At 43.0% G+C, this 17,763-nt stretch overlaps 1 long non-coding RNA gene across 1 annotated transcript in view; it reads right to left on the bottom strand.

Moving 5' to 3' along the window:
• LOC112825237 (uncharacterized) overlaps nt 1-17,763 on the bottom strand; it is a 36,449-nt gene that overhangs the window by 17,316 nt on the left and 1,370 nt on the right. The window contains exon 2 of the long non-coding RNA XR_003208635.2: nt 10,857-10,919. This is a non-coding gene — a long non-coding RNA (uncharacterized lncRNA). The remainder of the gene's footprint in view (nt 1-10,856; nt 10,920-17,763) is intronic.

Here is a 17,763-nt window from a genome sequence, read left to right as displayed (position 1 = left end):
ACATCTGGGCTCTTTCCATAGTTTGGCTATTTTGGACATTGCTGCTATGAACTTTGGGGTGCCCCTTCAAATCACTATGTTTGTATCCTCTGGATAAATATCTAGTAGTACAATTGCTGGGTTGTAGGGTAGTTCTATTTTTACTGTTTGAGGAACCTCCATACTGTTTTCCAGAGTGGCTGCACCAATTTGCATTCCCACCAACAGTGTAGGAGGGTTCCCCTTTCTCCACATCCTCGCCAACATCTGTTGTTTACTGAGTTGTTCATTTCAGCCATTCTGACTAGTGTGATATGGTATCTCATTGTGGTTTTAATTTGTATTTCCCTGATGATGAGTGATGTTGAGCATTTTTTCATGTGTCTGTTGGCCATTTGTATGTCTTCTTTGGAGAAATGTCTGTTCATATCTTCTGCCCATTTCTTGACTGGACTTTTTGGTTTCTTAGATGTTGAGTTTGATAAGTTCTTTATAGATTTAGGATACTAGCCCTTTATCCGATATGTCATTTGTGAGTATCTTCTCCCATTCCGTAGGCTGCCTTTTAGTTTTGTTGTTTCCTTTGATGTGAAAAAGCTTTTTATCCTGTTGAAGTCCCAGTAGTTCATTTTGCTTTTGTTTCCTTTGCTTCTGGAGACACATCTAGCACAAAGTTGCAGTAGCCAAGATTGAAGAGGTTGCTGCCTGTGTTCTCTAAGATTTTGATGGATTCCAATCTCACATTTAGGTTTTTCATCCATTTTTAATTTATTTTTGTGTATGGTATAAGAAAGTGATCCAGATTCATTCTTCTGCATGTTAGCCTTTATTTCTTTTAATGGTCTGGTGAGGACAGTCCTGGTAGATATTAGATCATTACAGAGATGGGGAGAAAGAGGGAGAGGCTACCAAAAATGATGCAGAGGCCGGAAGAGGGGAAATGCTATAGGAGGACAAAACTCAAAGGAGCAAGAATATTGAAGGAGTCCAAAAGAAGTCACCACCAAAATGGCTACAATTGTTAGCACCACAGAAACCTGCGTTTTCAGGCAGTGGAGACGGCATATCTACCAGAGTTAGAGAGAGTACCAGAATCAAGGAAAGGACATATTACCTGTCTCTACTGTAAATATGCACATAGAACAGGGAGAGGTAATATTCGGCCAAATTTATGAGCGATGGGGCCACCACTAACTGCCGTAATAGTGTAGAGTCCCCTCTCTCCATGTCAGAGAGGAAAACCAGTCTCTCTGGTTGCAAATTCCCTTAGGGCCACTGTCCCGTGCAGGATCCAAGGAGGGCAGGCAGGGGCCTGGACATGTGTATGTCACACCTGTCTCACTGACCAGTGAGACTTGGGAGGATTCCTGCAGACCCCTCAACTCCTCCATGGTCAGTTCAGAACCAAGTGAACACTGAAATTCTATCCAGGTGGCTGAAATTCCAGCATTATAGTTATTCATATTTAAATAATAACAATGGCTAGGCACTTAGTACTCAACGAGCACCAGGCCCTGTTCTAAGCACTTACAGACACGAACTCATTTAATCCTCACAATAGCCCTGTGAGAGAAAATTTGACAGATGAGAAAACAGAAGCCCAGAAGGGTCCAGTGAGTTGCCCAAAGTCACATAGCTAGCAAATAGCAAGAGTTCAAATTTGAACCCCCTACAGCCCGACTCCAGAGGCTGTGCTGTAATTTCTTCTCTATAATGCCTTATTAAGAGCCTTTGAAATACTTTCTCATTTTGTTATTTACAAATAAAATACCAATGAACATTTCAACATTTCAATAGCATTAGAAAAACGGACAATAAGCAAGCTATTTTTTTTAAAGATGAGAAAATGACCTCTATATTCCTGTCTCCAGGATCCCTCACAGACTGTACGTTCTTCTTTTGTGCTCCTAAATTGCCTTGGAACTTAACTACAGTACGGATTATTTTCTCAGTGATAGCTAGTTGGCATTCCTGGGGCAAGTTCAGGAAACACTTCTGTTTTCCTGTATTGATTTGTGACCTACCTGAGACAGGGACCTTTAAAAAAAAATCATCTAGTGTCTTGTACAAGGTAGGCATTCAATAAATGTTAATTGAATTAATGGAATTGCCCTAAATAAGGTCCAGGCAATGGGTAGGTTCTAATTTGTTAGAGGAGCAAAGATCACTCTTAGCAACTCTGTCAAATAGAACTTCTACAACGAAGGAATTTATTCTTTATCTGACTGTCTAATGTGAGAGCCACTAGCTGCACGTGGCTAGTGGGTACTTGAAATATGGCTAGTGGGACTGAGGAACTAAATATTTAATTACATTTAATGTTGGTTAACTTCAAATTTAAGTAGCCACAGCTTTATAGTATTAGATTTTTAACCAAATAATTTAACCCAGGTCCAAATTTCTAAAACCATTGCCTGAGATTGTGAGCCTTTGTTAAAGTCAAGAATGCAGTTCTAGTAATGATAGATAAGAGCAGTCATAGATTGACTCAGAAGAGAGTAAAATGATGTTACCTTCTAAATGGTTTTATGGTAATCATGCATTCAGACTATCTCAAGTAAAATAAAGTTCTAAAAAATTACCATGACAAAGATCTATCAAAATTTGAAATGTACATACCTTTGAAACTGCAATTCATTTTCTAGGAACTGCTTCTATTCTGACACACACAAGGATAGTCACTGAAACACTGCTTGTAATCATAGCAAAAGACAATCTAAAAATTCATATGTGGGGCGCCTGGGGGGCTCAGTCAGTTAAGCATCTGCCTTCAGCTCAGGTCATGATCCCAGGGGCCTGGGATGGAGCCTGGCATTGGGCTCCCGGCTCAGCGGAGAGCCTGCTTCTCTCTCCCTCTGCCTGCTGCTCCCCCTGCTTGTGCTCTCTCTGTCTCTGACAAATAAATAAAATCTTTAAAAATAAATAAATAAAAGTCCATGTATGGGAAGTGGATAACAAAAACCATGGTAGGCAGAACAACAATCCCCCCAAAGATATTCTGAGGCTAATCCCTGGTATCGATGCATATGTTACCTTAATTGCAAAAGGGACTTTCCAGATGTAATTTAGTTAAGTATCTTGAGATGGGGAGAGTATGCTGGATGATCCAGGTGGGCCCAATGTAATCACAGGAGGGAGGCAAGAGGGTCAGAGTGAGCAAGAACAAGATGTGGTGACAGACACAGAGTCAGGTGACAGTATTGCTAACTGGGGCCGTGAGCCAAAAAATAGGGCAGCTGCAAGAAGCTGGAAAAGGCACCAAAGTGGATTCGGCCTCGCGCCTCCAGAAGGAGTGCGGTCCTGACAACACCTTGCTTCTAGGCCAGTGAGACCAATTTTGGACTTCCGACCTCCAAAACTATAAAATAATTTGTAGTAATTTGTTACCACAGCAATAGGAAACAAATAGGTACTTTCATATATAGTGGAATCCTGTGCAACCATTACAAAGAAGGAAGGACACCTATCTATTTTCCTATGGGAAGATCTCCAGGATATAGTATTAAATGAAAAAAATCAAGGTCCAAGACAATGTGTATATTGTGGTCACCCTGGGTTACACAAGATGTGCACAGGGGCCTGTATTTCTGGAAGGCAAAACAAAAGTTAGTAGTAGCAGTTGCCTCTGGGCAGGGGCACGCGGGAGAAGGGCCAGTCTTCAAACAGCCAGACTTGAAGGTCAGATGGAAGCTGAGAGAAGAAGGCCAAGGTCATGGTGGAAAAAATAGACAGGAACTCCATGTCCAGAATTAGACCGTTCAGAAGGAAGAAATCGTACTTCTTTCTTAAAGAATGCAAAGAAGGAAGTGTCAGAGGGGGACTTTAGTTTTGTGAGCTGGGAACCTAGAGCAGGAAATCTAAGGTAGTTAGATTAAATCTAAGCTGGAGCTAATTATTTAGTGTGAACTGCAGAAAAAAGGAAACCGTCCACCGTCACTCCTGCACACTAGCGTGGTTAGCACCCAAGACAAGCAAACCGTTCTACCGGTGCTGGGGGCCTCCCTCAGCAGCGGCTATGCTCCACTCTCTGCAGGGAGGGGCCTCCCTTGGCCCTGTGGAGCCTGGGGGGCCCCCTGACTGATGGGGCCCCGGGGGGAAGGAGCCTCGTTAGGGGGGCTGAGGCAAGTTAGCTCTGGGAAATGTGAAGGAATGGATTTTCGGGTTCGGTTCCAGGTGTGAAGAAACAACTTGTAGGTCTGATATCAGTTAGTGAAGTGAGGTGGTGATGACCCCTGACCCTTGGGATCCAAGGTTTCTCAAAGCAGAGGAAGAAAAGGAGAGAAACCCCTAGGTCCTAAAAGCACACAACAGCAGTTACTTAACATTTGAATCATTTAATCATTCTAAACCTCAGTTTATCTGTGAATAGGAATAAGTAATGATACTTCTGTGGTGAAGGTTAACAGAGCTTGTCACTGTGCTTGGCAAATACTGTGGCGCTCATTATGTTACATACAGAGTACTCTACGAGCTCCCTTAATCTTCCAGACGGTTCCATCAGGCAGCGTCATTATTATTTCCATTTTACAGATGGAGAAACTGAGGTACAAAGCTCTCAAGCAGCTTGCCAAGGTTATTCAGGAATTCAGGAGCAGAGGCAGGACTTCTTAGGCAATTTGGCATAACAGATTGCATGGTTCTCGTAGATGGAAAAAAAAGGGCAACTGTCGTGATAATGGCTGCAATGTAAAGGGACCATTCTGAATGGTCTAAACTTAGAAGGATTAAGTGATTCAAATGCTTAGTAGTTGTGCTACTGTGACCCAACGTGTGGAGCTCAGGTGTCCCCACCAAAGGGATTCAGACAAATGTCATTAGTCCACCTGCCCGAGGGACAGATCCAGTGTGGCTGTGGGTGCTGGTGGGAGTCAGAGAAAAGGGGCCACCTATGCATGTCTGGGAAGATGACAGGTCCAAGGACAGCCCTAGGTGCTCTGGGGTGCTGGGACTCCCCCTGGATGGGCCTGATGTGGCTCCAGGACAGGGGCCAAAGCCGAGTAGCACCATGATGGCACAGAGACCCTACAAAAGCCACAGGAGTCTTTAGGTGAGGCTGCCAGGGGCCAACGCTGAGCCAGCAGGAACAAAAGCCATTATAGGGCCCTTAGCAATTCCTGGTCTTGCTTGGGTCAGAAGGAGGAGAGGCGTGGGATCTGGGACACAGAAGAGAGAGCCTCATTCCTCATTAGCCCTCTGCTTGGACCCTAGCATGGTGGTCTGGGGAGGCACCTGCTATCGCTCGCACTGCCATCTATCACACTAAGGGGGCTCTTTGAGTTCAATGGAGTTGAAAAGTTGGCTCCAGCTCAGCTTCAGAAACCACAAAAGAGTGAAAAGTTTAAAGCTACACCGTTACCAAAATGACATTAGTACTAAGGGGCATAGAGCAGGTAATTAATTTAATAACTGGCAGAACGTAGAAAATGTTTTTGTTTTGGAAATAGGCTCATTTATTTGCCAGGCTAGTAGGTCAGACTTGCTTAAGTTTGAACTCATTTCTTTCTTCTTCTTCTCTTTTTCTCTTCTTGCCTTAATCTCTAGAGTCTGCTCTAGAGTTATGTATCTATAAATTGCTTCTGGAAGTTGTACTTTACAAAAATGTTTCAGTATGCAGTTGACCTGTTTTGGGGTCTATTAAACATGTTTTATTGGTAAACACTTTATTTTTATTAATCAAATAGTGGCATGGGGAAACAAAATAAAACGGGGGGTGGAGTGAGGAGTCTATAGATTGAGGAGGAATGTTGTCCTCTGCAGTGTTTCTGTCATTCCTCTCACAACAGCAGTGGTATTTCCACTGGTAGTGGTGTTGGGGTGGGGATGAGGGTTAGAAAACCATCCCTAGGCCAAGCCAGGTGAGAAAGGCAGATGCAGTGAGAAGGTGTCCATGGGCTGATTACAGAATAATTTACACCTGCCAGAAGATCTTGAGATTCAGCAGGCCCGATTAAACAGGGAGGCCTACAAGATCCAGTGTAGAGGCAGGAGGGAGCCTCCTGTTTGTTCCAATGTATTGCCACGGCTCACTCCTTGCTGCCGTGACAACAGGCTGAGAGCTATGTTGTGATAACTCTTAGGACTCAACCTTTGATTCTACCCTGTGGACCTCCCAATACTACCTTGGAGTAGGAGGACCTGCCCTGCCACTCACTTCCTGGTTTCATAGTGCATAATTCGGCATGGTGGAACCTTTAAAGCTTAATCTTTTAATATCCAGGCCAGGGAACCTGAATGAGTTGTACCCATCTCAGTTGTATGGCTTCTGTTCAAAGACAATTGTAAAATATTGAACAAATCAAATAAAGGATTATACTGAATGACTATTTAGAATACCAGAATTGCATTTGACTGTGTGAGTAATAGAAACCAGAGAAGCAGTGGTTTATGTAATATGGGAATTAATTTTTCTCACAGAATGAGAATTCCAGAGTAGGCAGTCCAGAGCTGATGTGGCAGTGCAAGGACATCATCCTAGCATGTAACCCTTATCCTCATGTTCATAAGATAGCTGCTAGAGCTCCAGCTATCACACTGTGCTCGTGGAAGCAGAAAGAAAGAAAAGCCAAGTAAAAATGGTGTCCAATGGTTGAGTCAGTAAGGTTTTTTTTTTTTTTTTTAAGATTTATTTATTTATTATGGCGGGGAGAAAGAGTGAGCAATGAGTGGGGGGGAAGGGCAGAGGCTCTCAAGCAGACTCCCTGCTCAGCGCGGAGCCAACTCAGGGCTCAATCCCAGGACCCTGGGATCGTGACCTGAGCTAAAACCAAGAGTCAAAAACACTTGACTGACTGAGCCACCCAGATGCCCATAGTCAGTATGGTTTTTAAAAAGCTTTCCCAGAAGCTCCATCCAACAACTTCACTTATATCTCAATAACAAGAACTTAGTCATGTGGCTACCCCCTATGTGCAAGGGAGCCTGGGAATGTTCGGTTTAATCAGGACACACTGCTTCCCTTGACAAAATCTGTTCAGGAGCAGGGTGAGAACAGACGCTGGCTAGGTAGCTAGGAGTCTCTGCCACAAGATGTCTGTGAATGGATGCAGATGTGAATTGCTGGAAATGATCACATCGAGAGCAGAAGCAAGCCCACAGAAGAAGCCTGAGGTCTGTCCATTAGCTTCCGAAGGCTGGCAGATAGTACTGACAGATGATAATACCACCAATCGAGCATCTGTGGAAGCCTACACAGTAGGAGGTGCATGACATTAAATTGGGAACAAAGGAATCAATTCATGGGGTTGTCACCCCTACTCCAAGGATGGAACCCATGAAAGGTCATATAGGATAGGACTAAATGAGGTATTACTTGAATGAGCCTGCAGAGTTTTGTCAGTCTGAATGTTTGTCTTCAGTAAATACATAAATGAGAATATTATGTCAGTTAAATGTATATCAAGTCTCTCTACTATTTCCAAATAAACCCTTCAGGTCTTACAAGTTGGTGCCACAGGTTAGCTAAGCCTAATGTAATTACTTTTTCAGATAACTGAAACATTCTTTCAAGCAACAATTAACGATTACCAAACATTAGTGGAGATCTTATGAAATCTTACTGCCTGTTTCATCCACATTTACTAAATAATTTAATGTAATGGAATATTTTTAACTGGCTGCTACTTGTGTAGAAAACAACCACCCCTTCACCATCACACACACACACACACACACACACACACACACCGTGCACACACCACACACTGCCTCCTCCAGCCCCTAGATATAATGAAGAGACATTTTGACAGAGTGCTGAGCTATTCCTATTTCATGGAGAACAGTTTAGAACCAGCAGTTACTCCGGCCCTTGGGTTATACTCACACGTTTTATAACTTTAAGATAATTGAAATGTATTTACCTTTAAATCATCACCCCAAATTGCTCTGCTACTTGAATTATTATGCTTTTGTATGTTTCTGTGTATGTGTATACCTTTCTTAGTATGTCCTATTCTGGCAGCAACCTTCATATTTGCCGTTTGGAAACTGCTGTGTCCATTAAAGTCAGAATACCTCGTTTATTAGCCTGTGAGCCAAGTAAAAGTAAAAAGCTCTGAGAACTTTCAAACATTGATGTTGAATGTGCAGACTGGTAAATCTGCTTTGGAAGATGGTTTGGCAGCATCTACTAAAACTGAACTTATGCATAATCATGGATCATAGTCATGTCCATCAACCTAGAGATAGCTTCATCTACATCCCCATGCTAGGACCACTCCAGCCTTCCTTCCCTTATGACAAGTTAGGCCTTGTTGTTGACACCCCCCTCCAGCAGTGGCCCTCCCATCAGCTATCTTAGGCAGCCTGCCTCAGCCCATCAGAGGCATGCTTCTAACTGGGAACCTCAGCAGGAAAGATGAGGAGACTTGGCGTCTTCTTTTCAGTAAGCTCACTAAACAGTATGTAACATGCCCGCACTTTCTCCAGAAACTTTTATTTCGGATGACTTTGGCATCAGTATCTAGTACTCTAAAGCCCAACACAAACTGGCTTAGAAAATAAGGGTGAGTCATTGCCTCATGTAACTGTTAAGACCAATGTGGGCTTCAGGCACAGTGCTCTCAGAGTTCCAGTTCAGTTTCTCTAAAATCTCTCAACTCTGCGTTCTGCTATGTTGGTTTTATCCTCAGGCAGAAGTCCCTCATTGTCATAAGATGTGTGCTAGCATCACCTGGGCCACATGCTTCCTTGTTCAAGTGAGATGAGAGCTGGCCTCCATCCAGATAACCACGGAATAAAAGCTCAGAGCTCAATTCTGATGGAACCTTCTGGGCATATGCCCTCCTTCTGAATCATTCACTTCGGTAACAAGACCCCATCTGCCTGCAGAATTGAAGCCCCAAGCTACAAAAACAACTGTTGCACCTTGTCCCAGAATAATGGATGCTTACTCTTACTATGTTTACATAACTAAAAGGATTCACTCAAATGGCTCATTCCAGAACAGAGAAGGTATGCTCCCAAGTGATTTTGTATCCTCATGATGTCTTAGAAGTAGCAATGTAAGGCAATTTTTAAATGCCAGCTTCCCTCCTAAAACATAAAGTTCTGCCTCACTGTTGTCCCAGACGTAACACCCACTCCCTTCTCCAAGAAATCTAAGGACATTTGGTGAAAAGATGACCACACGCCATAACATCTGCAGCACTGGATTCAGGGATAATAATAGTAATGCCTCATCTTTGATCAGCATACTACAGTTTTCACATGTGACATCTCACTCCGTCTTCGGGCACCGGTAGGATGCTGTGCTGTTACATCCAGCTTGTCGATAAGGAAATCTCAGACAGACTGAAGCAACTGACTTAGCCAAGGTCAACGGCTTGTAAGTGACAGAGCTACCATGGGGATCTAGGTCTTTTTGATGCTGAACTTTTCCTCTAATTAGTCTTTAGGACCAGAGAACAGAGTAAGAAAGATAAGAAAGATGCAGATTTGATTGTGGATCAGAGGGATGGGAGACTGAGTGGGGGGTGTCTCTGCTGTAGGACTTGGAGTGAACCTTAACCACAAGACAGAAAGCTCTTTTCAACATTTGCTTCTGCCGCCCCCCCCTTTTTTTCTTTCCCAATTTCCTTCTTCCTGTGTTTCTTTCTCATTTTCTCTGGTGCAACTTTCTCAAACACAATACCAAACACTTTCCATGCCCAAGCCCCATTCAAGAATCCATCCTAAAAAAGAATGGGGAATGGGGGTGATGAGGGGAGCAGGTGGAGAAAGGTGAGGGGTGCACATGTTTGGGGAGGAGGTGTGAGTGGGGGTGGGTGGGAGAGAGAGTAAAGAGAAAGAAATTGGAATCATGAATTGGCTCTGATACCAAAGGTTAACTGTAATCTAAAATGTTAGATTATACATTGTTAAAGAGAACTAATGCCTTCAAGGCAATGTGCCTTTGAATTGCAGACCCAGAGGTGAGGACAAATCACAGATTGGAAAGACCAAACCTATGAACTGAAGAGTTTTATTATTTATTTATTTTTATTTATTTATTTATTTATTTTAAATAAACTCTGTGCCCAACATAGGGCTCAAACTCACAGCTCGGAGATCAAGGGTTGCATGTTTTATCGAGTGAGCCAGGCAGATACCCCATCGTTTATTTTCTTAATTTTTATTTTTTTAAAAAGATTTTATTTATTTGAGAGAGAGAGCAAGCGAGCAGGGGGAGGAGCAGAGGGCAAGGGATAAGCAGACTCCACGCTGAGCTCAGAGCCCAACATGGGGCTCGATCCCAGGACCTGGAGACCATGACTTAAACCGAAACCAAGCGGCAGAGGCCCAACCAACTGAGCTACCTAGGTGCCCCACGCACCCCCCACCCCGTGGTTATTTTTAAAGTATAGCTAGACACTGGTCAGGCACTGTAAAATATTATCTTTATATACAGCACTCATTAGATAAATTTGGAGGACTCACATACTCAGCTTGTTGAAAATTAATTATCTTAAGGCTCTGATCTGCAATGGAAATACGAGAGGAAAACTGAGAACCAAGAAGTGTTGGAGCCTGGAGAAAGCCCTTAGCAACTATTCTTCCCACTGATATGACCATTACCTGGGCAGCTCTGACATCACCTTGGAGATCTGTTTAAGGTGCAAAGGGTCCTTTCTGAATTATTTGCACCAAGGATTAGATTGCATGTAATCTCACAGTGGTGAGAAATTTAGAAATAATTAATCCCAATACTCTTGGGCTATTGTGACAGTAAAAGTAATCTAATTTTTGCACTGTGGCATGGAAGGAAAAACAGAGATTGCCAACTAGTGGCTCAGAGGTGGCCTGCAGATGGGACTTGCTTGCCTTCCAGTGTCTTAGGAGACCAGTGCTCTCCAGTTCATCCCAGTCCCCACCATTCACAAAATATATACATGTGCACTTACACCCTGCTGTCTTCTCTCATTGCTTCTCCTGGCTGGTCCTTTAGGCTTCTTAGTTTGAGACCTCTAAGATAAATAAAAAGTCATGAAATAGTTGGGTTACTATAGAGAGGAAAGAATCATTTATGTCAGCAAAAGCAAAATGAGATGAAAATTAGGGAAAGTTAATTTAGTTATAAAAGCAAGGGGAGAAGGACTTCCTGGAGGTACCCTTGGAATCTGGGTCTGTTTTCTGAAAGGTAAAAGTAGCCACCACATGGGTCCAACCCTAGAAAAGTAGGGCCTGAGTTGCAGAGCCCTTTGAGATAGTGTTCAGCAGGGCTATATGTTCTGTGGCTCCAGGAATTAGAACTGCAACAGAAAATATGATTATGCCAAACAGTTGGCTGAAGCAACATGGTTAGAGTCATTACACAGACAGGGGACAGAGACAAAGAGCATTACAAAAGCAAACAGTCACCTTTCCACGTGATAGGTAATGCCTGTGTTCTCTGCTCCACCTCAAAATCAGCAGTGCGAAGGTACACAATGAAGGGTAAGTCAGGAACCAGCCAAAGAGCAAAACAAGGGTACCTTTTCAAAGACTTACTTCTCTACTAAGTTCAATTTTATTTTATTTTAAAATTTTATTTATTTATTTTTTTAGAGAAGGGGAGGGGGAGCAGGGGGAGAGGGAGAGAGAGAATCTTAAGCAGACTCCATGCTCAGCAGTACAGAGCCCATGTGGGGCTTGAGCTCACAACACTGAGATCATGACCTGGGCCAAAATCAAGAGTTGGACGCTTAACTGACTGAGCCACCCAGGTGCCCCATATTGGGTTCAATTTTAAAATAAGATATTAGGGAACAGGAATAAAAGGACATTCCAAAGGAGAGTGAAAGGGAAAAGACAAGCCAAGAGTGTCAATACCTGGTGGAGGCCCCAAAGCCTCTCCATCAATATCCCATCCCAACCCTCAGTGCCCTCTCCTACATGCATTTGGCAAAGTGGGACAATTTTGCCCCTCAATCTTTTTTTTTTTTTAATTTATTTAAATTTTAGTTAGTGAACATATAGTGCAAAATTGGTTTCTAGAGTAGAATTCAGTGATTCATCACTTATATACAACACCCAGTGCTCATCACAAGTGCCCTCTTTAATACCCATCAACCATCTATCCCATCCCCCACCCACCTCCCTCCATCAACCCTCAGTTTGTCCTCTATTGTAAAGAGTCTCTTATGGCTTGTTTCCCTCTCTCCTTATTCCTTTTCCTCCTTCCCCTATGCTCATCTGTTTTCTTTCTTAAATTCCACATACAGGTGAGACCATATGGTATTTGTCTTTCTCTGACTGACTTATTTCACTTAACATAATACACTCTAGCTCCATCCACGTCATTGCAAATGGCAAGATCTCATTCATTTTGGTGGCTGAGTAATATTCCATTGTGTATATATATAGATATAGAACCCACATCTTCTTTATCCACTCATCAGTTGATGGACATTTGGGGTCTCCCCATAGTTTGGCTATTGTTGATAATGCTGCTCTAAACATCAGGATGCACATACCCCTTTGAATCTGTATTTTTGTACCCTTTGGGTAAATACCTAGTAGTGCAATTGCTGGATTGTAAGGTAGTTACATTTTTAAGTTTTTGAGGACCTTCCAAACTATTCTTAGAGTGGCTGCACCAGTCTGCATTCCCACCAACAGTGCAAGAAGGTTCCCCTTTCTCTGCATCCTCACCAACACCCGTTGTTTCTTGGGTTGTTGATTTTAGCCGTTCTGACAGGTGTGAGGTAGTATCTCATCATGGTTTTGATTTGTATTTCCCTGATGATGAGTGATGTTGAGCATCTTTTCATGTGTCTGTTAGCCATCTGGATGTCTTCTTTGGAAAAGTGTCTATTCATGTCTTCTGTCCATTTCTTAACTGGATTATTTGGTTTTTTTGGGTGTTGAGTTTGATAAGTTCTTTATAGATTTGGGATACTAGCCTTTTATCAGATATGTTATTTGCAAATATCTTCTCCTATTCCATAGGCTGCCTTTTAGTTTTGTTGACTGTTTCCTTTGCTGTGCAGTAGCTTTTTATCTTGATGAAGTCCCAATAGTTCATTTTTGCTTTTGTTTCCCTTGCCTCCAGTGACATGTCTAATAAGAAGTTGCTGCAGCTGAGGTCAAAGAGGCTTCTGCCTGTGTTCTCCTCTAGGATTTTGATGGTTTCTTATCTCACATTTAGGTCTTTCATCCATTTTAAATTTATTTTTGTGTATGATGTAGGAAAAGTGATCCAGTTTCATTCTTCTGCTTGATGCAGTCCAGTCTTCCCAACACCATTTGTTGAAGAGACTGTCATTTTTCCATTGGATAGTCTTTCCTGCTTTGTTGAAGATTAGTTGACCATAGAGTTGTGGGTCCACTTCTGGGGTCTCTATTCTGTTCCATTGATCTATGTGTCTGTTTTTGTGCCAGTACCATACTGTCTTGATGATGACAGCTTTGTAATATAGCTTGAAATCCTTTCCCCTCAATCTTAATGTCTGTGATGGATATGAGCATGGTCCTGCTTGTGGCCAAGAGGCCAACTTCTTCAGATTCAAGGGGAGAGAAGGAAAATGATACAAAACACCCGAATCCAGGTATGATATTATGTTAAGAGCAAGGACTCTGGGGGCACCCGGGTGGCTCAGTCGGTTCAGCATCTGCCTTTGGCTCAGGTCATGATCCCAGAGTCCCGGGATTGAGCCCCTCATCGGGGGGGGGGGGTCGGTCCCTGCTCAGCGGGGAGTCTGCTTCTTCCTCTCCCTCTGCTCCTCCCCCCACTCATGCTCACTCTTGCTCACCCACTCTCTCTCTCCCTCAAATAAATAAATCAAATCTTTAAAAAAAAAGAGCAAGGACTCTGGAGTCAGACTTGAGTTCAAATTTTAATTCAGCACTTATTAGCTTTATGGGCCTCAATACATTACCTTATTTCCTTGGGTCTTATTTTTTTTTTATCCATAATTTCGGCATAATATAGAGTTTAAAAACTGACCTGTTAAGATATCTAGTCCAGGGAGCCTGGGTGGCTCAGTTGGTTAAGCCACTGCCTTCGGCTCAGGTCATGATCCTGGAGTCCTAGGATCGAGTCCCGCATCGGGCTCCCTGCTTGGCGGGGAGTCTGCTTCTCCCTCTGACCCTCTTCCCTCTCGTGCTCTCTATCTCTCATTCTCTCTTGCTCAAATAAATAAATAAAATCTTAAAAAAAAAAAGATATCTAGTCCAATGCCTGACACAACAGTAGGCACTCAATGAATGGGAGTAATTGTTATTTAAAATAATCATCATAATGAACTTGAACATCTGTGAATGGGAAAGGTGTCCTAGTCAGTCAAATGAAAGGAGAGCTAGTGTCAGATCTCATGTCATGGCTCAGTGCCTCCCTGCTTATCTTTGTTGAGTTGAATGGCTTTGTCTGCATCAGCAGTGACTAGGAAACCAGGGCCATCAAAACCAATGAGACAAGTGCCTGTTAGGGGCACAGGGCAGTGATACTTCGCTAGACCTAAAAAAAGGTCTCATCAAAGGTTGGGCCACAATCATGGGAAAGTATAATGGTTGTAATCTATCCAGGATGAGAGATGATTGAACACTATCTTTTCCTGATGCTATGTAAGAGAAGAACAGTGATACATTGTTAGAAATTGCTTTAGCACTGAAAACTGAAATCTTAGTGCATTGCCTTATCACAGTACTGAGCTATACCCCCATACAGCTTGTACTGAACACTACATGCAGGCAGGATGAAAGATAGTGCCCTTTCTCAAGGAGACTAGGACTTGTGGCCTCCTAGGTAGAATGCATTCATCCCATGGTGGGAGCCAGACATACTCTGGGATGTGGAACGAAGATATTAGACCTTCCATTTCTTTTTTTTTTTTTTTTAAGTTATCTTCTTAAAGTGTCTGATTTATTTTATAATAGACATACTATATTTGAATAGGAGTGCCTGTATATAACTTATAAATATAAGTATTTATGGGATCAAGGTTTAAATTTTTTTTATTGATGGAGTTCTTGTTTTTTTTTTTAAAGGTTTTATTTATTTATTTGAATTGATGGAGTTCTTGATTAAAAAGGTTTGGGAACCACTGGTCTAGAGAAGAAAGATCAGTAAGCCAATAGTCAGAAATCTAATGCAGAGGGAGCCTGGCTGAAGCATAGATAAGTATGTAGCTTAGCCGGGATGAAAGAGGAGGCAGGATGCTGGGAAGGCTTCCTGCAGGAGGTGACAGGCTGAGCTGCTGAAGTGTATTTGGTGGGAAGAGGGTGGAAGTGGGGAGAATGTTTCCGGCAGGCTATACAAACATGTGTAAAGGCAAGGGGGCCTGTGGTGGACAATGAGTGCATTTTGAAAACTAGGATAATTTGGTTCATTTTGAACTGCCAGTATATGTACTGCATTCTGCAGAGATCCAATTATGAAGATCATTGAATAGAAAGCTATTCTGATGGTGAGGCTTGGTGCTGAGGGATTCTAGTGGGAAGGTGAGATCACGGAGCAGTGTTTCCAACTTGATCCTCTACCCAGTCTCCCTTGATACTTGTTTGAGTCCTAGAGGAGAAGGATTGCCAAGTGGGAGCTGACAAAACCTCAAAAAGCTAGGACAAAAAAGATGCTAGCAGCTTGGAAGGGATAGAAAATCTTCAACACTGGGCATTGTTGGGTCAGCATCAGTATGCCTAAGGACACATGCCTGGGCAAAAAGCCTGTGCAATCTTTTCTCAAGCAGTAGTGCCTTAGTGACTGATTACAGTCAAGAGCAACAAGAGTGATCACCTGAGTGAGCCCAAGGTGGAAAGAAGGGAAATGGCAGACACCTTAGCCAAGAGGGCAGTATGTAGAGTGCACTGAGCCGACACGGCAGGCACTAAGAACCGGTTCAGGAGGACCTTGCAAAGCATTTGGTGTTCCCTCATTGGAGGAGAGACTGTACTGTCTTATTCAAATTGTATCCCTCATATCTTGCCCAGTGGATCAGCCTAGGCGGATGTACAAATCCTGGGGTCACGGTCCATGCAGTGCCTATATAAGTAATGCCTTCTGGGGTTGTGTAGCAGGAGCTTGCATAGATGTTCAATCAAAATATGTTGAAGGAATGAATGAAATCGTGATTGGCTGGCTGCTTTTATGGCCATAGTGAAAGCTTGGGCTAGGTGGCCAAACCCCATCAGATTTGGATTTGGCGCTATCATCCGGGGGCAGTACGGCAGACTGTAGTACAGGAGTAAACCCAGGATGCTCAATTAGAACTCCAGCCATTGGTTGAATGTTTCATTAATTTAGTTCTGGAGAAATCCTGCAAGGAGCTGGAAATGGAAATGCCGTAACTATGTACATAGTTAGTGAGGCAGAAGCAGCCAGGTAGAGGGCTAAGGGACAACACCCATGAGGACTGGTCACTGGTGGCATCCAACTAGAGAACCCCTATTACTCATTCTAAGGCCAACACTTAAATCTAGGCAGAATGAGACTGGGGACCAAAAAGAGAGTTAATCACCAAAGAGCAAGGTAAATCTGATTCATTTCTGAGCTGGAGTAAAATCAATACAAAAAACTTGAAGATTTGGTTGCATAAATATTAAACAAGAAAATCTGGAATAGACATCATCTTCCTTGGCAGGTGAAGCCTAAAGAAAACATCCTGTCAAGACAAAGGTTGCTGTTGGCAGAAGTGGCAGCCTGTGTCTTCAAGAGCTGTCATTTTTTTTTAAGATTTTATTTTTTTTTATAAAAGATTTTATTTATTTGACAGAATGAGAGAGAGGGGGAGGGAGGGCACAAGCATAGGGAGCGGGTGAGGGAGAAGCAGGCTTCCCACTGAGCAGGGAGCCGGAAGCGGGGCTCGATCTGAGGATCTGGGATCATGACCTGAGCTGAAGGCAGACACTTAACCAACCGAGCCACCCAGGCGCCCTGAGATTTTATTTTTAAGTAATGTCTACATCCAATGTGGGGCTTCAATTCACAATCCCGAGATCAAGGGTCGCATCGACTGAGCCAGCCAGGCGCCCCAAGAGCTGCCATTCTTATAAGTGGCCATAGAATGGCATGAGCAGAAGAAGACTGGGTTCCTGATCTGCTCAGTCTATGTCGTGGTGGTGGTAAAAGGAAGGCTTCACGGCACTTACTACAAGCTGCTTATATCCAGTAAACCTGAAAAGCAACTTAAGAGGGACCTGGCCCAGAAAACCTGAGAAAGCTAGAATTGAAGGCAGTGTGGAGAGTTAAACTCGAAACGGATTCCAGGAATTTAAGGAAAAAAAACAGATGAACATTGGGGAAGGGAAGGAAAATAAAATAAGATGAAAACAGAGAGGGAGGCAAACCATATTGGACTCTAAACTGTAGGAAACAAACTGAGGGTTGCTGGAGGGGGGCTGGGTGGGGGGATGGGGTACTTGGGTGATGGACATTAAGAAGGGCACTTGATGTAATGAGCACTGGCTGTTATATGCAACTGATGAATCACTAAATTCTACCCCTGAAACTAAAAATACAGTATATGTTACCTAAATTGAATTTAAATAAAAAATTAAAAAAACAAAACAAACAAACAAAAACCAAAACAGAATCCAGTGTTCATATACATCCTCTTGTAGTGCTAACAGATGTCCACGCTGGGCACAGGAAGTGCAAGGTTTTATCAGAATATCCCTAAATTAACCAAGCCCTGTATGTGGAGGCCAATTACATGAAGCCAAATCCTCTGGTGGCTTCGACTGGCTCCATTAGACCAATGGATTCACACTTGGCTGGCAGGGCACCAGCCCATGGTCAATAGCCATGCTGGATTTTGGGAGATTGCTACTGGATCCCAAATCATTTGTAACGCTAAGTACCAAGCTATGGGGCCACTATGTCCATACTTTGTCTGC

This window comes from Callorhinus ursinus, unplaced genomic scaffold (genome assembly GCF_003265705.2).
Source record: "Callorhinus ursinus isolate GAN/ISIS: 27379988/994484 unplaced genomic scaffold, GSC_fseal_2.0 scaffold12, whole genome shotgun sequence".
NCBI lineage: Eukaryota > Metazoa > Chordata > Mammalia > Carnivora > Otariidae > Callorhinus > Callorhinus ursinus.
The sequence above is the reverse complement of the archived record's forward strand: the minus strand, read 5'-3'. Positions and strand labels throughout refer to the sequence as shown.